We start from the raw sequence: 11,346 nt of genomic DNA, 5'->3' as shown, positions 1-11,346 counted from the left end.
TCTTGACATTCCATGAGTCATACTTATAAATTCTACTCCTCACAATGGTTATTATGTCTGTAAACAACATAGAGCATATATCCCTTTAGTGCAGGTTGGATTACTTCACTTTGTCTAGTGAGATATTTGACTTTCCCTGCACAGCGAGTGTGCACACTGATATTAGGAATAGCCCTAGAATCAAACCCTGAAGTGGGGTCTCTGGATTAATTTGATCATATATTTAGTTAGTTGTTTGGCACTAGACATTTTAGTTCCCTGATTCACCCAGATCAAAGAGGGATAATGATAAGTTTTTAATCCAACTTAGTGGTAAGCAGACATAACATTTATATGAAAATATCTTGCTAATATAACTAAACAAATAAAAGGTAAAATATACTAGATTTTACTATATTAGCTTTTTTTGGTAAAATCTTGTTTTTATAAATTAACCAAAATAAAGATTACATACTTTTAGAACTATAAAGTTCAGTAGTTATACAAGGTGAATTCAAATAGTAAAGCTAGTTATAATAATAAATCCATCTCATTTAATTACATTAAGAAATAATAATTATAAAAATAGGTAAAATTTCATGTACATATTCCTATTTATTCTAGTTTGCAAATTCTTATCCATATCAATGGACTGTGGCATAGGCCACTGTTTCGGGTACCTGAACAGTGATAATGTCCGTAGACTTTATCAAACATACTTGTCAGCCCACATGATGAGTCTGTTAGTCCATACACCAGATCAAGCATGTCATTCTCCTCATCAGTGACTGCCTGTGACTCCTCAGATACGTACCTTCAAGGGTGAGGGGACAGGTAGAGCAGGTTAAGGTTCCCTCACATGCACCATCAATACCTACATTATTTTCAACCACAACATCTAGTGCAGAGTCACCAACTTTTCCTTTGGTTGTTAATATGAGACCACCATGATTTGCAGAGTGGACCATTGTCTTACCTTCTGAGCTGCTGTGTGCCAGCATCTACATGCTCAGCGATCAGCTCATCCCCATCCTCCTGTCCCTACCTGGGTCCACAGGAACCCACGGACTCCCACACGAGCTCCAGGGAAGAGAAAAGAAAAACAACGGAGGTGACACGCAAGAACCAGGCACCTGCACTGGTGGTCGTGCCCATGTATTTTATACACACACACACACATGCATATACATATAGGCACACATCTCTCTCTATATATATATATATATTTATACACACACACACACACTTATATACATGCATACACACACACACACATATATATACATACACATATATTCAGATTATTTTTCAATGCTTAAGGCAAAAAAAATTTATCTGGGGTAGAAGTGGTTCCCTCAGTTAAGGGGACAATAGGGACTGCTTCTTCAGAAGAGATGTTTGCTATTAGACTTATCCTTGACTGCCCAATAACCTGATTGCATATTTTATGGTCCTCATTCTTCCTTCCACGAGTTCTATCAGCCTGCCACAGAGCCTCTGGTAACATTTAGCATTTAATTGTTATTACAATTTTTCTATCTTTACAGTCAGGTCCTGGCTTGGGACGCAAATACATTTTTCCTAATGAACTATGAGAAAATAAAAATGTCTTCAAAGTTTCAGGTGAAGTTTTCCAATTGCCCTTTGAACCTTACAATTGTATATTGATAGTTTTCAATTCAAAAGATCCCTCATTTTTATAATCAGTATTATCATTGTAGTCCTTGTGTACCACAATCAATGGGTTTTTCACTGCCATACTCTCTGCCTACATTCCATGAAATGACATCACTGATAATCAATTATCATGATGACCCCTCATAACACAGAATACCAGTGTCCCATTTCCCCAACTGGAAATTGATCTAAGTCTTAAATATGTGATCAAATTAATCCAGAAAGCCCATTTGAGGGTTTGATTCTAGGGCTATTCTTAATATCAATTACTGTAAAGTTCAGGGTCGAACGGTTATCACTGCCCACACAAACGGGGCAATTTAAGGAGAATTAGTAAAGGGACCATTGCAAAGATGTGCATACAAAGAGATACAGTATGCAAAAGCTACAGAAGTTGCAGTAGTCCTTTGCTACAGTGTATATCTATAGCTTGGCCTGAAGGGGCAGGAGGAAAAAACAGCTACCAGAATCCAGAGAGAAAAAAGTTTTGTGCTGATGGCCCAGGACAAATACTATGGCTTTGCTCAAGGGAGGAATGTGGTCCTCACTGACCTCACAGGGTAAGAACCTGGGTTAAGATTTTACTCTGACTCAATCTTTTCTTTCCTTTCAATTCAATTCTTCCCTACATTGCTCAAGAGTCATCAATGCAGTCCCAACAAGTTGATTTTCTGGGTCATAAAGCAGGGTGGAAAAACAGAAGATATCAGCACATTAAAGAAATAACAGTGTCTGTATATTTATTGATATTCAGATGTATATATATGGATACATATGCGCAGTATCCATGTGTACATATTTTATTTTCATTTGAATTCATCCAAACTCAATTTGTAATGTGAAGGACAGTTATAACTGCACAATAATATCAAATCCAATGCTTTACAATTATATAACATTAATATCCAATATAAAATAAAATGCCCAATGCATCATATCTGTTATTATATGTCAGATAGTCTGTTAAGGCCTTAAAATAAACCATCTCTTTTAAATCCTCCTCCAGTTTTATAAGGAATACTGTTCTAGTTTTCTAGCTGCTGGAATGCAATATACAAGAAGTGGAATGGCTTTTAAAAAGGGAAATTTAATAAGTTGCTAGTTTACAGTTCTAAGGCTGAAAAAATGTCCCAATTAAAACAAGTCTATAGAAATGTCCAATCAAAGACATCCTGGGAAAGATACCTTGGTTCAAGAAGACCGATGAAGTTCAGGGTTTCTCTCTCAGCTGGAAGGGTACATGGCTAACACTTTCAGAGTTTCTCTCTAGTCTGGAAAGGCAGGTGGTGCACATGGCATCATCTGCTAGCTTTCTCTCCTGGCTTCCTGCTTCATGAAGCTCCCCAGGAGGCATTTTCCTTCTTTATCTCCAAACATCACTGGCTGGTGGACTCTGCTTCATGGTGCTGCAGCATTCTCTGCTCTCTCTGAATCTCCAGCTTTCTCCAAAATGTTTCCTTTTTTATAGGATTCCAGTAAACTAATCAAGACCCACCCAAATGGCTGGAGACATGCCTCCACCTAATCCAGTTTAACAACCACTCTTGATCACTCAAGATCACATCAAGATGTGACCCAGTCACATCTCCAGGGAGATGATCTAATTACAGTTTCAAACATACAGTACTGAGCAGGGTTTAGAAGGAACAGTTGCCTTTACAAAATGGGGTTAGGATTAAAATGTGGCTTTTCTAGCGTACATACATCCTTTCAAACCAGCACAAATATTATTGATATAGAAGTGTTTAAATTGCATATGACTAGCATCACTCTCTGGAAGAGTAAATAAATTATCAATGGTAACCAAACTAGGAAATGTTAGAATCACAATTGAACCTATGTCTACCTAATTCCACATCTCATGCTGACAAGCCCATACCACCTCCCCAAATGGTATATTCTTTGGCAAAAACCTTTTTATGTAATAATTCTTTTAAGCTTCCCACCCCTGTGAAGTAGGGCTGCTGTCATTCTAATCATATTGGCCAATATTGCAGAAAGGAGATTCCTTGAATCAAATCTAATCTACAAATTCAGTGTTAGTTTTGACACCCATGTAACTGAAATTTTAGCAATCTGTTCAGCAGTGCTTATTATATCTGAATTAGGAGACCCCTGATCTCTGGTATATCTTCCATGGGCCAAGCCCTTTGCTAAGTATTTTTAAACTGTCAACATCCTTAATATTTACAAAACCCCCCTCTAGTAATTATAATTAAATTCCTTGTTTTCCATGGAGGCGACTGAGGATTAACAAGAATAATTCACTTCTATGAGATCTCACAGCTGGTAAGTGGTGAGGCTTTATGTCACCTGCCTCATGTGTGCTGTCCGCACTGACAGCAGAGCTGTAAATCCAACTCCCCTCAAGTCATGCACACCTCATATTTCTAAGACATTGTTTCCTATTGTTCTTCTACAAGAAAGACAATCTGCTGCTCAAATAACAACTGCCCCCCTCAAAAGCACATTCTTTCACGAAATAAAAATTGTATTGCATTTCAGTAGAGAGACTGTGTATTGTGTGCTTAGTTACCCTTGTTTTATTCTGGGATTTGCCTGTGAAGCATACAGGATGGCTAGAGATTTCTAGCTCCAACAAGTCATGTGGGATAATAAACAAGTCCTATGGGAGTTAAATGCCATCACTAGAACAGATCAGAATGTGTTTTTTTTTTTTTTTTGCTATGCTTCTTGAGAGTTAGGGAAGTCCATCCATTCATCCATTTAGCAAATATCATCTGTAGTAATTCTTTCTCTGTGTGAGATGATGTTTTAACCATTGGCAATGAATTCGGGTCTCTTGAGTGCTCCTCCTAGGAGGTGGAAATGTAGAACAAATAAAATAAGTCTATTGTATTTGAGCTAGATGGTAAATGTTCTGTAGAAGACTAAGGCAGGGAAAGAAGATACAGAGTGCTAATGCAGAAGAAGGGATATTTTGAACAGTGTGGTTAGGGAACACCAAACTAAGAAGGGGACAAATTTTGATCAAAACACTGAATAGAGAGAATTAATAGCAAGCACAAAGCTGTTGAATGTGAAAGTCCTCTGGGTAACAAATGATGTCAAGAGAAGAAATCAGAAAAGTGGCTATGACCAAATCAAGCATTTGTGCACGTGTATGTGTGTGGAGTTTTTACAGAGTAATCAGACACTTCCATCCATGAGGATCCCTGAGATATACATGTTCCCTTTTGAACATTTATATATTCAAGGCAAAACTGTGTCATATTTACTTATGCTCTCCTCTCAGTAGATTATCAAACACTGTTCTGAAAGTTTAGGGTTGGAAGGTCAAGAGGTCAGAGGATATTGTCCTCTTCTTTTTAAGACACAACTAACAGCAAAACACAAAAGGGAGGCTTTGTGTCACAGCAGGAGAAATCTTAGCAGGCATTTCCTGCAGTAGTAAAAGCCCAGAACAGAGTCTGAGGCACAGAATGTTTTGCCCACTGATTTACTTTCTGTTTCCAGAAGTCACGTTGCTTCTCTGGAAGAACCAATCTTTTCTCAAGTATAAAACAGAACTACCTCATGAGGTAGTGATAAGAAATGAACTTATGTCAACTTCTGTAGTGCTTAACTTTTAATGCTTTTTCTAAAACACTAGTTTAAATAAAACATATAGAAAACTTATTCTCCCAATATGTATGCTATATAACATTTTATTTTATTAATAATAACATTAAAAACAATGTACACTTCTATTTTAACTTTAACAAAAAGCCTCTGTAATGGTAGCACATATCTCAAAGGGCTATAAAAACTAACTCATTATCAAGCACTAAATGCAATACTCGGCACACAATAAAAGGGCAACTATACTTTTTGTTAAGAATAATTGAGAAACTTGAAAAATATTTCCAGGTCAACTGACATGAAACCATTGATCATTATCCCCATTTTACAATGATGGAAATGGATGCTTTGGAGAAAAAGAATTAAAAACAAAATATTTTTCCAGCCAGAAAACCTTTCCACAAAAGTAAAGGTAAAATGGAGGTAATGATAATAATATCTACCTCATAACTGTTATTAAGACAAGAAATAATGCATGTTAGTATCAGGTATGGATCCTGGATTAGGACCCACCATTTTTTCTCCTTCTTCCTTCTTTGCTCTCTCCATTCCATTGTCACAAATTTTCTTATTAGGAACAAAACCTAACCTGATCCAATCAATACATTTGTGGCCAAATTGAGTTTCTCAGTGATGATCTAGGCTGTAACATCTCCAGGTGCTTCAGAAATTGCACATACAGGATGAGTCCACTGATGATGGACACTTAATATATTTTCACATTTATAGTGGGAACTCCAAGATGTATGTCATAGTACTATCTAAAAAATAACATTTCAAGGAAGTTCTGTTCCAAAGAGTATGTTCTCAATATATGGTAATTATTTTTTTCCATCTTTTGCACTGAGCAAGATTTTCCTAATGAGTCAGCACATGGTTTATTACCTTTACAGTGACTTCCAAAGCTATGAACCCCTGAGGTATTTTAAAAATCAAATAAACTGGGGAGACTGAGAGGTGCCAGTTTCCTGGATCCAAGGTGTGAGCCTGCATTGGTTGTGACAGTGAAAATTACAAGTAAGGGTCCTGATTCCAGGTGGGGGTAAAATGGAATGTTTCCATGTTGAATCAGATTGGCTGCAAATATAAGAGATATAGGAAACTCCCAATTGATGATATGGACATTGCTTGGAAAAATTTCTGTGACCCTGAATAAATAAGGTGGCCATCTGCAGACAGCACATGAATCTCTCTGTATTACCATATTGTTTTTTAATTAAGGAGTTATAATCCAAAAGAGAAGGAAACATGGACCTGCTAGCAGCCACTGAGCTGATGTCACATAAGAAGGAGTTCGTTTAGTGGTTCAGTACCAGGTCTGAAGAAAACACCACCACTTATTAACTGTGTAACTACTAGCACCTTATTAAATCTTAAATCAATTATGTGTAATAATTGATATTAACTCATAAATGTGCTTATAATGAGTATTTATGGAAAAAATGAAGATATTCATGTAAAACACAAAACCAGGACTTGTCTCAATAAAAAGTGCTGAAAATACTTTGCTATGATATTTATAAATGATGAAATCCCAAGATCATTATGAGTACTAGAGAATATTAGAATCAGAGAGGATTAAGATTGAGATTGCTCCAAGTGCTTATGACTCTTTCACAAAGGTAACCCTTTTTAGTTCTCAAATATTTTATGTTTGCTAAGATTTTGCCTATCTGTAAGGTACTTCTCATTCATACTAAATGATTCATCTAAAATAAGCAGCCCAAATAATCTCATAATAAATCTACTAATGAATGTGAGATAAGCAGTGAACTGATATGTATTTTCCATCAAAATCATGAGTAAAGGCATATTATAATGAAGGGGAAAGAAAGCAGGTTAAATATAGAAGGGTGTATAAAATATTAAATAATGAGCAGCAATGGCAGAAATTTAAAACTAGGAAAAGGGAGAAAGAAATGTCAGAGAAGTAGATGATGTTGTGGTATGTAGGGAAGACCCCAAAAGAGGTAAAATTGTGCACAACTGAAACTTGATAATGTAAGGAAGCTAGTTATAAGCATGCTTCTAGGACAAGCTTTACAGAGATATGGAGAACTACAAAATCCATCAACCCACTCTTCCTATTCTAAGAAGAGAATACAGGGGAGCATTGCTAGAGTGTAGCAAGCGGTGAAGGGAAGAATAATGGGAGTCAAGATTAGAAAGTTGAAACCCAGGGTTTATAGAGCTTGGTCACTTTTGTGCCAATGTTGGTTTTTACTCTAGGTTGAGAAGACAATGGAGTCAGGGCAGTGGAATAACAGGATTTAAATGGCATTTTAACAGGACTTCTCTGGCTCCCTGTTGAAAACTGACTCAAGTGGGCTGCTGACAGAAATGAGAGTCCATTCAGAAGCTTCTGAAAAAATACAAGTAGATGATGGCAGTGACTTAGTCTAGAATAGAAACCCTGGAGCGGGAAAAACTGGTCAGGTTCTGACATAAATTTGCTGATATATCAGACATGGTGTGAAATATTAAAAAAAAGATAGATATTAAATACTATTAAATTATTTTCTCTAACTAGATTAATGTTATTTTCCAGGTAGGGAAGCTGGAGAAACAGGTCTGGAAAAGTTTGTCAGGAATTCAATTTTGTATGAGATACTCAATAGACATACAATAAAAATGTTAAATGGGCATATGGATACATGGGTCTTGAGTTCAAGGGAGAGAAGTGGTCAGCAGATGCACAATTCATTCTCATTCACAAATAGAGGACATTCATACAGACATCAGACCTGATAGTATCAGCAGGGGGTGAATGTAATAGAGCAGAGAATCAAAGGTTGATTCATGGGTATTTCAAATTTCAAAGATTGGGGTAGTAATGCTGAGTACAAGCAGCACATGAAGTAGAAAGAAAACTAAGCAAGCATGATGACCTGCAAACGAAGTGTACAGAGTGTTTCCTGCAAGAGGGAGCAACAAGGTGTCAAATGCTGCAGACAGATCAAATCGGATGAGAACTGAAATTTGATACTGTTGCACTTAACTAACTGGAGATCATTGGACCTTGACAAGGCTGTCTTTAGGAGGTTTTAGGAAAAACTGCTTAATTGGAACAATCTTCCATTGTTTTATATTTTGCTAAGAAAGAAGTCAACTTAATACTAGTATCAGAGTCTAGTATAAACAGCATATTCCTAGTTCCAAAAGAACAGTCTGCAGAGGATAATAATTATATTCACTGATGTATATGTTTATTTAGCTACAAAATGAGTGGTGGGCAGTTAGTGGGACAGGAATTGTACTTTAAGTAGTACTTTAAGTAAATATGTAGTTTCCACAGATATTGTTGTGTAGACAGTAGAGTAGAACATTCTAGTACTAAACACTCAACTTACTTAAATGAAGAATTGGTTCTTTGAATAATTTTTATGTATTATGTCAGTTGTCAAATATGTGTAAAATGAACTTTATTCCACATGTTTTATAATCACATCATTGTATCTTCTCCTTTCCTCTCTCTATATATTTTAAAACTTTGTATCATATACTGTTTTATAACCTCCTTTTTTCTTGTAATATCTTGTTGTAACATGATTCCACAATGGCTTTATGCTGTACCAAGCTATGGCTGCATCACAAGAAAAATATGATTCTTTGCAAAATGTATTAAAATTGGTATTTATTCCATTCTTTCAGAGGAAAAGAAATCACACTTAAGGTTAGAAATCACACATTTAGCCAAAACGGAAGTCAACATGGGAAAGAAATCACAACACAATAGGAATTATAATCCTTTCATTGAGTTGAACAGTCACTTCTAGAGTTAAAAAAAACTGTACATTTGAATATGTAACTGTAAATCTGATTGATTATAAAAAGTTAAAAATTTTTTAAATATACATATGTATTGACTGGCTCATTCTAAACTTCTAGAAGTACCAGTGGTGTGATGCCATTTATTTAGTATATTTTCAGTATATGTAGCACATTGATTCATTATGAGCGCCCACTTTCCCCCCTCTTAGGTGATATTCCTTGTAGCCATGGAGAGGGGCAATCACACGTGACTGACTTCATCCTGGTGGACTTTACCACAGATCCCGTGATGCAGTTGGTTCTGTTTGGGGTGTTCCTTGGAGTTTACTCTGTGACCATGGTGGGAAACACCACTCTCATTGTGTTGATCGGCAATGACTCCTGGCTCCACACACCCATGTATTTTTTTCATTGGAAATCTGGCTTTTCTGGATCTCTGGTATTCCTCTGTCTACACCCCAAAGATTCTAGTGACCTGCATCTCTGAAGACAAGAGCATCTCCTTTGTTGGCTGTGTAGCACAGTTCCTCTTCTCTGCTGGTCTGGCCTATAGTGAGTGTTTCCTGTTGGCTGCCATGGTTTATGACTGTTATGTGGGTATCTCAAAGCCACTGCTTTATTCTCAGGTAATGTCCATAAAGCTATGTGCATTTTTGATGGCTGCCTCATATCTCACTGGCTTTACTAACTCTGCTGTTATCACAAAAAGAACTTTTGCTTTGGAATTCTGTGGGGACAACATCATTGATGACTTTTCCTGTACCTTGCTTCCCTTGGTGAAGCTTGCCTGTGGCAAGGATTGTTACCAGGCTGTGCTGTCCTTCCTCCTGAACTTCAATGACATTGTCCCCACTCTGTTCATCCTGGCCACCTACCTCTTCATCATCATCATCACCAACATCATCTCAAGGATCTGCTCCACTCAGGGCCATCTCAAAGCCTTCTCCACCTGCTCCTCCCATCTGACTTCTGTCACCTTATACTATTATGGCTGTATTTTCTACACATATGCTCTGCCCCAATCTAGCTGTTCACTGGATAAGGCCAAAATAACTTCTATGTTTTACACTGTGGTGTTCCCCATGTTGAACCTCATGATCTACAGTCTGAGGAATAAGGATATGAAGCAGGCTCTTTATAAGCTTTTCAATTGAGTCGAGATTCTCTACCCTAAAAAGATACAAGCCTGATGCAAATGCTCTAAGCATGATCGTGATCATGAATTCACAACATTGTGAGGTTATTGTGAGCCATTAATTGTATACTTTAGGTAGACTATATGGTACATAAAGAAGATGCAGGCAAACATCTTATGGTCAGGGTATTTGTTTCTCAGACACAGATGCTGTTCAGGACAACCATGATCAAAGATTGTTACGGAGTTACAGAATATCCCACCTTGACACTGACACTTCACAAAACATAATATAAGAAATTAAGGGCAGTCTATGAGATAGAAGTCCAATACAAACTTTAAAAGTTTGGATAGAAATTCATATTACTTTCTATTGAAAACAAAACTAAAACCTATAACAACTCTGCTTTTAAAGAAAAGTAACCAAACAGCCACGTTCGATTTTTGTTAAACTGATACCTATAGTAAATATGTATATAGTAAGAATTTTTTTCATAAAAATAAGAGCATATGTGCTGAATTAATTTGTAATATTTTCCAACTATTGAAAACTGGATGACAGTCATCACTTTCTCTTCTTTTCACAGAATTCTAAAACATTTTTATGCTTGCAATTTCCCCTAGAGCTTTAGCACAGGGATAGAGCAGCAGTCAGGATCACTTGGTGCAAAATAGTCTCAGAAGGTATGATTCTATCAATGTCTTTATCTTGTACATTTCTTCTTTCCTCTAAGGAAATATTAACCAAGATGCCATAGGTTTGATTTTTGTGAAATACTCTAGGGGCTTATAGTTTATTTTGTAAAGGCAACTTATAAGGGTTTTGTCATCGAAATTATGCTATTCTGAGCACCAAATCACAATTATTATAATAATTCAGATAATAACTATGAAAAAATGAATTAAGGTAAGAAATGAAGGTCTATGTATGCCAGTTATTCAAAAGAATAATGTTCATATAGAGAATACGAGCATGTAATTATAAAATGGGGGAGATATAAGAGGTTCCATGTAATTTTGATTGTTTTGAAAAGTAAAGTCATGTTAATATAAATTATGATAAAGCATAAATATATATTGGTGTCCATTAGAGTAAGCAATAAAAAAAAATTCAAGGAACTGTTCCTTAACCATGTAGTACCAGATTTAAAAGCAGGAGTGATACATGGAACCATTAATGACCAGTCAGCACTGATGCTCAT

The 11,346-nt window shown here is 36.4% G+C and overlaps 1 pseudogene; it reads left to right on the top strand.

Annotated features, from left to right (window-relative positions):
* The first annotated feature begins 9,236 nt into the window (after positions 1 to 9,236).
* Positions 9,237 to 10,199, top strand: LOC143680364 (olfactory receptor 9G1-like; annotated as a pseudogene).
* Positions 10,200 to 11,346: the final 1,147 nt, after the last annotated feature.

The sequence above is a fragment of the Tamandua tetradactyla genome, chromosome 4 (assembly GCF_023851605.1).
Source record: "Tamandua tetradactyla isolate mTamTet1 chromosome 4, mTamTet1.pri, whole genome shotgun sequence".
In the NCBI taxonomy this organism is placed as follows: domain Eukaryota; kingdom Metazoa; phylum Chordata; class Mammalia; order Pilosa; family Myrmecophagidae; genus Tamandua; species Tamandua tetradactyla.
The sequence above is the reverse complement of the archived record's forward strand: the minus strand, read 5'-3'. Positions and strand labels throughout refer to the sequence as shown.